The sequence below is a fragment of the Acyrthosiphon pisum genome, chromosome X, assembly GCF_005508785.2.
Source record: "Acyrthosiphon pisum isolate AL4f chromosome X, pea_aphid_22Mar2018_4r6ur, whole genome shotgun sequence".
NCBI lineage: Eukaryota > Metazoa > Arthropoda > Insecta > Hemiptera > Aphididae > Acyrthosiphon > Acyrthosiphon pisum.
This window is the reverse complement of record NC_042493.1, coordinates 23212895-23223229: the sequence shown is the minus strand read 5'-3', so window position 1 is coordinate 23223229 and position 10335 is coordinate 23212895. Positions and strand designations below refer to the sequence as shown.

The window sequence follows — 10335 nt, the reverse complement described above, 5'->3', positions numbered from 1 at the left end:
AATTTTCAAAGTTTTCTATCCAACCAAAAATTTTTTATCGTTATTTTAAAAAAAATACTTAGAAAAATTGAAAATTTCATTTGTCTATAAATAGCTCAAAAAAAGTCGAAACACTTTGAAAATTTAACCCTGTATAGACAACGCTAATATAAACATCTGTTGCAAATTTCAAGTGCTTACAATAATTATTTTTTGAGTTACAGTAAAATTAAGTTTTCGTTTTTGTCAAAAATTGGTTTTGCGTAAAAATTCGCGTTTTTCCGTTATTTTTTTAAGGTTTTTCCTGCCGCTTTTGAAAAGTATTGGGAAATTTTCACTTTTGACCCCCCAAAGTACCAACTAGATTCACTTTCCTTTCAGAAAAGGTACAACTTTTGAAAATCGAAGCATTTTTACTGCTCCAAAAGTTGTCGTCAGACACAAAAAAAAAAAAAACACACATCATTGTAAAATCAATACATTCATCACTTCGTTCAGAATCTAAAAATTCTAATTTAAAAAAATAAAAATCAACACATATTTGTAAATTCAATACATTCATCGCTCCGTTCAGAATCTAAAATATAATAAGATTAAACTTCAAGTTCAAGTTATAACAGTCTAACAGGTTAACCTTATCTGTCTAACCCAAAACTGTATAGCTCTAATCATAGATGCCTATATTATATATTTTACTAATTTAGTGGTGAAACTAAACAAATTTTGAAATTTGAGTAAAATTATGACCATTTGGTGTTTGTAGGGGGGGGGATATTTGCGGTGCAGGGCCGGTTTGATCCATATTTTCCGGGCCGAAAAATTTGCCAATCCCCCCCTGTAAGTATATGTATGTATTATATATCTGACTATGTCAAGAGACACAAGTTGTTATTTCGTAACTATTATATTTTGATGTGTTGTGTTCGTCCGAATAAAATGTCCAACATTCTATCAAATCGTCGTTGTGAAATTTTTGTACAAGATGGTTTTAGATAAATATTTGACAAATTTAATTTAAATCGTAAAAAACGTTTTTGGAGGTGTCGTAATAAAGATATGTGTACATATCAATATTTATCGACTAAAATCGATGATTACGTACCTAATTAAAAAAAAAAAAATCGGCACTCGTACACAATATGACTCTGAAGCTGTTAAAATTGAAGTTGATACTGCGATCACAAAAGTAAAAACTCGAGCAGTTCAAACAATGGATGGAACCTACACCAGTTATACCTACATTTATTGCTCCGCTCAGAATTTAAAAATCATCTTAGAGTTTAACTTTCATGAAAATTATAATTTAATAATCCTAGATAATTAGATAGATAATCTAGATAAGGTTAGTTTATGGATTCTAGGCCTGATACGATGTGAATTTAGGTATTTTACACACTCCGAACAATTTTAGGCGAAATTAAAACAATAAAATGTGTTAAATATTTTTATTTTATCTAACATTGTTACCAATATAGATTTTTTTTTTAAAAATGTATATATTTTCCATGCTTATTTTATTATACGCTTACATAATATATACAGTTAAATAGCAAATAACACTAACACTATAATAATAATTACAAATTCCTATCGGCCCAATACAATTTTTGCCTCAATATACCTCGTATCATTTGTTTAGTACATTTTTCTCGTATAGATGTACTATTGTACTTCAAAATTTTTAGAATAAAAAATAATTATTTACGGTTGTAGCTTCATAAGTATTAAGTATATATATTTATATATATGTATATAATATTATAATTACATATAATATATTATATATATTTTTAAATTTCATAGTCAAAAAGTAAACACATAGAAAAAGGCTTAACTACGATAGTAATGGTGTATTTTTCGGATACCTAAGAAAGTTTTGTAAGGATATACGGTTATATGACTGCGACAAATATTGCTGTTAAAAAGTAATGGGTCGTTGTTTGATATGAAAAAATAAAAATATATAATTTAATTTATACCTAATATTCATCATTTAATTTTAGATTCTGAGTGGAACGATGAATGTATTGATTTTACAATAATGTGTGTATTTATTTTTATTTTTTTATTTATTTATTTTTTTTTTTGTGTTTGTCATCACCTTTTAGGAAAGTAAAAGTGCTTGGATTTTCTTCAACAGTATCTTTTTTGATAAGAAAGTGAATCTAGTTGGTACTTTGGGGGGTCTAAAGTAAAAATTTCCCAGTAGTTTTCAAAACAAAAGAAAAATTAAGGAAAAACGGGAATTTTTACGCAAAATCTGTTTTCGAGAAAATCGATTTTGGTTTTTAGTGCAACTCTAAAACAAATGATCGTAGGTACATAACATTTTGACTGAGTGTTTATATTAGCATTTTCTATACACCATAACATTTTCCAAATATTTTGACTTATTTTGAGCTGTTTACGGACATTTGTAGCTTCCGTTTTTTATATTTTTTTTTCTATAAATATCAATAAAATTTTATTTGTTGGTTAAAAAAGCTTAAAAATTTAATAGAAAGTTCCTAATATATTGTTTAAATGGCAGATGAAAAAAATTAAAAATTCATAGTCGCAATTTTTTTTTATAAGCATCTAAAATTCAAATATTGACAAATACGTAAAAATGACGAAAATTTGCAAATTATTTTGAGGTAGAAATTCATGAAAAATTTTCTTTTTAAATCTAAGATTTAAAAATGTAATACAAGATTCCTCAATAAGTTTGTCTACCTTTGTCAAAAAAAAAATGTCTACAAGCAAGTCATATTAAATTTTTATGAGCATTTGAAATTCATATTTTTACAACATTTGATATTCACTCGATTTCTCATGTTACGATTTTCTTATTTTGTTGTAATTAAAATAAGAATGACTGTAGATACTTGAAAATTTCACTGAATGTTCATATTAGCTTTTTCTATATACGATAAAATTTTGAAAATAATTTTACTCTTTTTGAGCTTTTTACGGATATTGTCAGTTTTAAATTTTTTTAGTTTTTTATCTATAAATATCAATATAGCAGTTGAAAAATATTAAAAATACATAGGCACAATTTTTTTTATAAGCATTTAAAGATCGAATTTTGACAAAATTTATCAAATTTAAAATTGAATAATTATTTTGTGGTTAAAAATGTATAAAATGTTCAACTTTAGTATCTAAGATTTGAAAATTTAAAACAAGATTCCACGTAAGTAATTAATTCTGTTACCAAAAAATCTAAAAAATACATTTACACAGTTTATTTTTATAGTCATTTTACGTTCAAATTTGGACGAAATTACATATTAAAAACCTAGAATAACTGTTTTAGTTATTTGGTTGTGATTGTATAATATTATTCTTGGGTATACTTGAAACTTCTAAAGTATACTATTATATTATATCTATGATAGTATGACGGTTTGTTGTTGACGTATAACGCGTTGTAAGTACCTAATAGATATTGTGATATGATTAATTTGGAATTTATTATAGGTACCTATTATAGGTCAATTTTTTTTTAATACCATAGACTATATAATATTATGTCTTATACCTATACTGACATACCGTCCCCGCTCAGAATCGTTTTTCTTATACAATGATATTATATCATTGAATTCAAATTTAATACCATCCATTATACAGTGACCCACTTGTAACCTACTGTACGTCTGTACAGCAGAGTGACATACACTCACCCACCTTTTTTTTTTAAATACCAATTTTTTTTTTTTTGCGAACATCCATTACTCATAGGTACTTAAATCAACTGGTATAGTCTGGTAATACGACATACATCTGCTACTTCCAACTGGCAATTGCTAATTTCTATTTTCAAATGTATTGTTAATCTAGTTCAATAAATATATATATATATTAAAATACTGTGTGCGCTGCGAAAACTGCTTCACGCCTTCACGTACTATATTACTCTCCGCCACATTTCGGAATCGGTTTGTTAAAGCTCCCTCCACCCACCAAAAATTACCCTACCAACACTCGTCGGACAGACGAAACGTTGGACTGTGCGATTTACATCGAAGCCGTGCACGTGTGCACGTGTACATCCACAAATGTATATACGTGTTATATAATATACATTATACATAACGCGGCGCGTGGTATCAAAAATATGCTAAGATCAATATTGCACGCACAAGTTGCTCCGCGCCCGAAGTTTGCCGAACGCGTGCAGCGGACCGCCGAGGTCTCGCGATTCCTGGAATTTCCCGATACGTTATACCGCGGCCGGTGGTTACTATCCGTACAGTACACATATATATACATACGTATACCGTCGTTATTACGCCCCGACCGGCGCGCACCACCGCGGAACGTCGCGCACCACCACCGCCGCCGTCCCGCGGGCGTCGTCGCTCCCAGTCCGAACTGCCAACGGCTAACCCACCCACCCACTCAACTTCCCGAACCGACCCGACGGCCTTCTGCATTCTGTTAGTGTGGGTGAGGAGCGCCTCGATACCGTCCGTTCCCGCCGCTGTCACTATCATTTCACGTACCATGCGGGACGAACGCCAGTCCCGTCTCGTTCGCGTAACGCTCTTATTATTGTCACAGACGCTATCATCGCACGTGGCCGCGACAACGATGAAGGGATGATGTCTCGGCGACGACCGCGCCGCTAGATCTACAGACCATTAGCCCGCCAATCACCCTACCGACCGTTCATCCTACCTCCCGTCCACGGCTGACGTCTACCGCCTTCCACCCCCCTCACCACCACTAGAGGTGGTTGATTTTTCGCCGGCGTGCGCGATCACGATGAGTTTCGGAAGAGCCGACGACGACGAATCCGTCGAGTTCTACCCGTGCCACGGCACCCGAATCCAGTGCTGTGCACGCACCGCGAACGAAAACGGTAAGTGAAAACGATGGTACTATTACCTTATTCATATGGGTGCAATGATTGATTTCTTATTTGGGCTGATTGATTATTATTTATTACCAAGATCTATATTAATATAATGTTATTGTCTTTGATCGCCACAGTGATTATCATAATTGCAATTTCTGTAGTCTGTAATTGGCGATTGCATAGTTGGTAATTCGCCTTCGGAACACGATAAGACTGAGTTTCGCAGAACTTGAAGATAAAAACAAGAAATTAGAATTTAATAATTACTGCTCTGTTGTAATATTTTAGATTATTATTAACATTATAAATATCGAATAAACATTGTTTTTTTAAAAATAATTATCTGACTACGAGTGTTTTTTGCTTTTTATATACCTATTTAACATTTTTATAAGCAAAATATTAAATACATGAGCACGAAAAATATTTGATGGATGCTAATTTCAAAATTTGAGATTTCTAAATCTTAAGCTCCACCCACTAAAATGCCTATGGAGATCATTAATTTGAGTCATAACTTATAAATAGTTAGTCTATCAAATTTGTTCAGATTATTTAATCAGAACTAACCTAAGTCATGTTGATTGATGTATACTGTATGTCTGTACCTGCATATTGTGTGCCTACATTTTACAGAGACTTGATAAAGATAGTATGGGTGTCACCGGTTTCCGCCAAAAATGACCTTTCCGTTTTCCACCGATACCTTTATCCGCCAAATTATAAATTATATAAAGATTACGTAAAGATTTAATAATTTTATATATATTTTTTAGTAATTTTAGTAGTATTTTTTTGTGTACCTTTATTGTATAGGTACACACTATAGAGTTAAATAATATTATTTTTTCCAGTTCTTACTTATTAGTTATTGTATAATAGTAATGATATTAGTGTACCGACTAATACGTTTCCGAGTACAATACTTCATTGTCAGAATTTTTTTTGTGTATACTCTAGCATCACGTAATTTGTTAATACACCACCAACGCACTTTATTTATTCCTTCATATGCTTTACTAAATTTAAAATTATCAATTGCAATTTGTGGATTTTCGCGTTTACTGGTAATTAATTGTGCAGACATTTCTGTAGCTTACAATAGTTAAAACACATCAAACACTGTATCCACTGATCGGTGATCACTATAGTCACTATTCAGTACTCAATACCATAATATTTTTAACAAATCGAACAAGTTATTGCAGTATGATATGAGATGACAGATTAGATAATATTATATATATCTATAAAATAATATTTTCTACGTAGATAAAAACGTGCATACAGGTATAAAAATTAAAACCCACCTTATAAGATATTACATACCATAATATAGACTATTATTATATCTCAAAATAAACCATAGGTTTATCGTATTAAGTGTTATGATAAAATTATATTTTTCGACTTATTTTGTCGGTACACTAATATCATTTTTATTATATAATAAGATAGTAATAACTGGAAAAAATATTATTATTTAACTATTATTTAACCTATACAATAAATTATTATAGTTACTTAAAAAAAAATATAAAATTATTAAATCTTTGCATAAGGGTTTCAAAACTTTAAAATTTTATAATTTATAATTGGCGGAAAAGGGAATGACGTTTTTTCTAATTTGGCGGAAACCGGTGACACCCGATAGTATGAATGAATCTAGGGAAAAAAGCCGCGTCATAGGAAATAAAAGCCCCATACCAACTAAATACATAATTCTTTTTTACCATGATTTACATTAAAAATTAACTAATTACATCACAGTTAAGAAATCATAAGACACAAACCATAAATCAAAATATATATAAAAAATAGTTCAATAACATTCCTTAACATGAATTACTTATTATAAACATAGGCGCAATTACAGGGGGCTGGAGGGGCTAAGCCTCCTCAAAACATTCAAAGCCCATCCAAAAACCATGCAGAAGTTTATATCATTATATTCATCAAAGAAAATATAAAGATACGTTTCCAAATCTTTTTAAAATGATACAATTGACTATCGCTCTTCTGGTCAGTTCGGCAACTTGTGAACGGTCATTTTCTGCAATTCTCAGATCAAATATGTAACTTGACCGGTTTTCGAAATTGGCAATACTTATTATTGAGAAAGATATTATTATCGGTACAGAAATTATTTTAAATACATTTGGTAAACAAAATAGGAAAATAAAAATATAAAATGTAGAAAACTATATAAAATTTGCTGCCTATACACTTTAAAGTGAATTATTGTTTTATTTTTTATTTTTAAGTTTTATTTAACTTCCAATAAGCGCATTTTTTATAGATGGTGAAGGGTGGAAAAAAGTTTCTGAAAGGCAGTGATTGAAAAATATATGGGAGGGGCTAAAGTCCCCCCAATTTTTTTACTCTGCGTCTATGATTATAAAATATACATGTATATAAGCAATTTACATTTGTCAATAATTTTAAAAATGTGTATTATTGTCAATAATATAATAGGTAGGTATATTTATATTCAATGTGTGTTTGTCTTTCCGTAAATATTTCTAAAGTTATAGAAATATTTATAATAATGACCAATGCATGAACATTTAGGAGTAAACATGATAAGTCGAAATGATCAACATATAAACCAAAATAATATTGGTTTTCACACCGGCTAAAAATGTATATTCATTGTTATCATAGTAAATGTATGGTGGCATAGTCTTAAGCCTATCAAAGACGTTGCCTCTGTATCAAATCGCAATAGTATATACTTTTATAGTAAATTTTACATACTTACGTATAATAAAAAAGGTGGGCAAGTGGCTGTCGCTCTGCTGTACACAGGGACAGATCCAGGGGGCCTAGCGGCCCAGCCCCCCCAGACAAATTTTTTATAAATATAAAAAATATTATATATTTATTTATTTATTTATTTATGTTGTATATCAACGGGTATATACCCTTTTACAAATAATATAAAGAAAACATATCAGATAAAAACTAAATAAGTGTAGTAAAACCTAACAAAAACAGATAAAATAATATAAAAATAACTCTGAAATAAAAGTAATAATTAATATATAAAATTATAGTTAGTTAGTTAGTATTTTTTTTTCCATATTTATCAATCAATATTTTTTAATAATAACATAGATTTAGATTTAAAACAATTGCGAGAGAGAAAAAATATATCTAAATGTATACAAATTTTATTAGCTAAAATTAAAGCTCGAGGGAAAAAAGAATTGGTACCACTATTTGTTTTATAATGAGGAACTAAAAATAAATCTCAATTACGTGTAATTAGATATGGAATTCGAAAGCTGATTTCAGACAACAATATTCAGGACACACAATATTGTAATTAATAAGATCATAGACAAACATAATATCAATTAATTTCCGTCTAAGTGAAAGAGAAACAAGGCCAATATAATCTTGAGTTAGATGGAGAGAGTCCCTAGATAATGGAATATTTGACAAGTATGAAATCCTTTTTAAAAATTTATATTGTACATTGTCCAAATCATTTATATATGTCAAGTATTTGCATGACCAGATTACGGAACCGAAATCAAGATTGGATCTAACTAAAGATGTATACAATATTAAATAACAAATAAACAAAATCTAAACTACTTTTCACATTGTCGCTTTATATATTAAATAATCAATAATTTATTTATCACATTGATTACCTATATACCTACTATATACCTACTATTATGACAACATTTTTAAATTATTGTATTATATTTAATTATATCATTGTATGTTTGTATAAGAAAATCGATTCTGAGCGAATCTGAAGTCAGCCTATGATATTACTAAGTATATTTGATAATATTATTTTGAATAAAGTAATTTATATTTTATAACCATTTACGTGGGACCCTGTTATACATTTTTCAATCCTTAGCTATAAAAGTTGAACATTTTATACATTTTTAACTACTGAATAATATGAAAAATTTCGTTAAAATTCGAACTTTAAGTGCTTATAAAAAGAAATGATATGCCTATGTATTTTTAATATTTTTCAACTTGTATTGTGACAATATATTAGGAGCCTTGTATTAATTTTTCACGCTTTTTGGCCCAACAAATAAAATTGTATTGATATTTATAGGAAAAAAATTTTAAATTGTCCGTATAAACAGCGCAAAAAAGACAATTATATTTTGAACATTTTATCAAGTATAGAAATTTATAAAATAAACATAATATAAATATCAAATGTCTGGTTATTCGTTTCTTAAATACAACAAAATTAGAAAATTGCTACACGAGAAGTCAAGTTAATGTCGAGTATTGTAAAAATATGAACTTCAACACTCATAAAAATCTGCTAAAGATCTGCGTTTTTAACAAAATTTTCATACATAAAGAACTACAACTAAACAATTAAAGAACGGATTATTTTTTTTTTTTTTTGGTGGAGGCGTACAAATATTGTTGACCCAGGGTGCAAAACGTGTGAATACGGCCACACAATACGGCCCTATGTACGTCTGTACACCTATACTTGTTACATGCAGATAATGCTATAATATATGCAATACAGGTACGTTCTATATAATTGGAATTTGGAGGGATGATGTTTATAACCAACACATAAGATTAAACAAAATAAGCACAAATGATTAAATAAAAAAAAGATGGACCCATTTATTGATAAGCAGTGTTGCACTATTTCCATATGTGTATCGATGTATTGCCGTTTATTGGTTATACAATGATATGTTTCTGCAATTTATTATTTTGTTCTTTGAATACGTTTTAAGTAGGAGTGCTCAAAGAGTTTCATGCAGCTCCCTTAAAGGCTGAAAATTCAATTTTATATTGAATAATAAACATTTATCATTTTATTATTCTGCTGCCTACACGGGAAAAATGTATAGCTAAAATGATAGGTGTAAAGTGTGAAATCAGATCCCAGACCCCCTCGGTTCTTTGTAGAGCAAAATCATAACAACACCACTGAAGAAACAAACAAAGTTTTTACCGAGCTCTTCTTAAAACCTATATTTGATTGTGATTATTCTTAATCATTGTTTTTAAATACGATGCTAAGCCACAATACCATTCTGTAGGGTTGACGGTATTGAAATTTGAAACCGGTATCGCGGTATTAGATTCGGTACCGGTATGAAACGGTATACCGTAATACCGGTATATACCGAAAAACCGTAATACCGGAAAACCGTAATACCGAAAACCGTGGTACCGGAAAACTGAAAAACACTGAAATGATATGCTGAGGGAGTAAACAATTTTTAAAAAACATTATATTACAATATACCTAATATGTTATATTATTATATTTATTTTATTATTTAATTATATAGAGAGTATGTCAAAGAGACTACCTTATTTAAAAAAAATAATAACACACAGTGTCACAGTATAGGGGATGTCTTTTTTAATTTTTTTTTTTTTAAATCATATTTTTAAGGTGATGAAAATAATAAGGGTATTTATTTTTGTAATAAGACAAGATAGATGAAGGAGTACCTTCCCCTCTTAGGCTTTTTTTAAATTGA

The 10335-nt window shown here is 29.5% G+C and overlaps 1 protein-coding gene across 1 annotated transcript in view; it reads left to right on the top strand.

Annotated features, from left to right (window-relative positions):
• The first annotated feature begins 4412 nt into the window (after positions 1-4412).
• Positions 4413-10335, top strand: part of LOC100159131 — a 49597-nt gene continuing 43674 nt past the window's right edge. The window contains exon 1 of the mRNA XM_016800588.2: positions 4413-4831. The gene's annotated coding sequence lies outside the window, so the exon portion shown is untranslated. The remainder of the gene's footprint in view (positions 4832-10335) is intronic.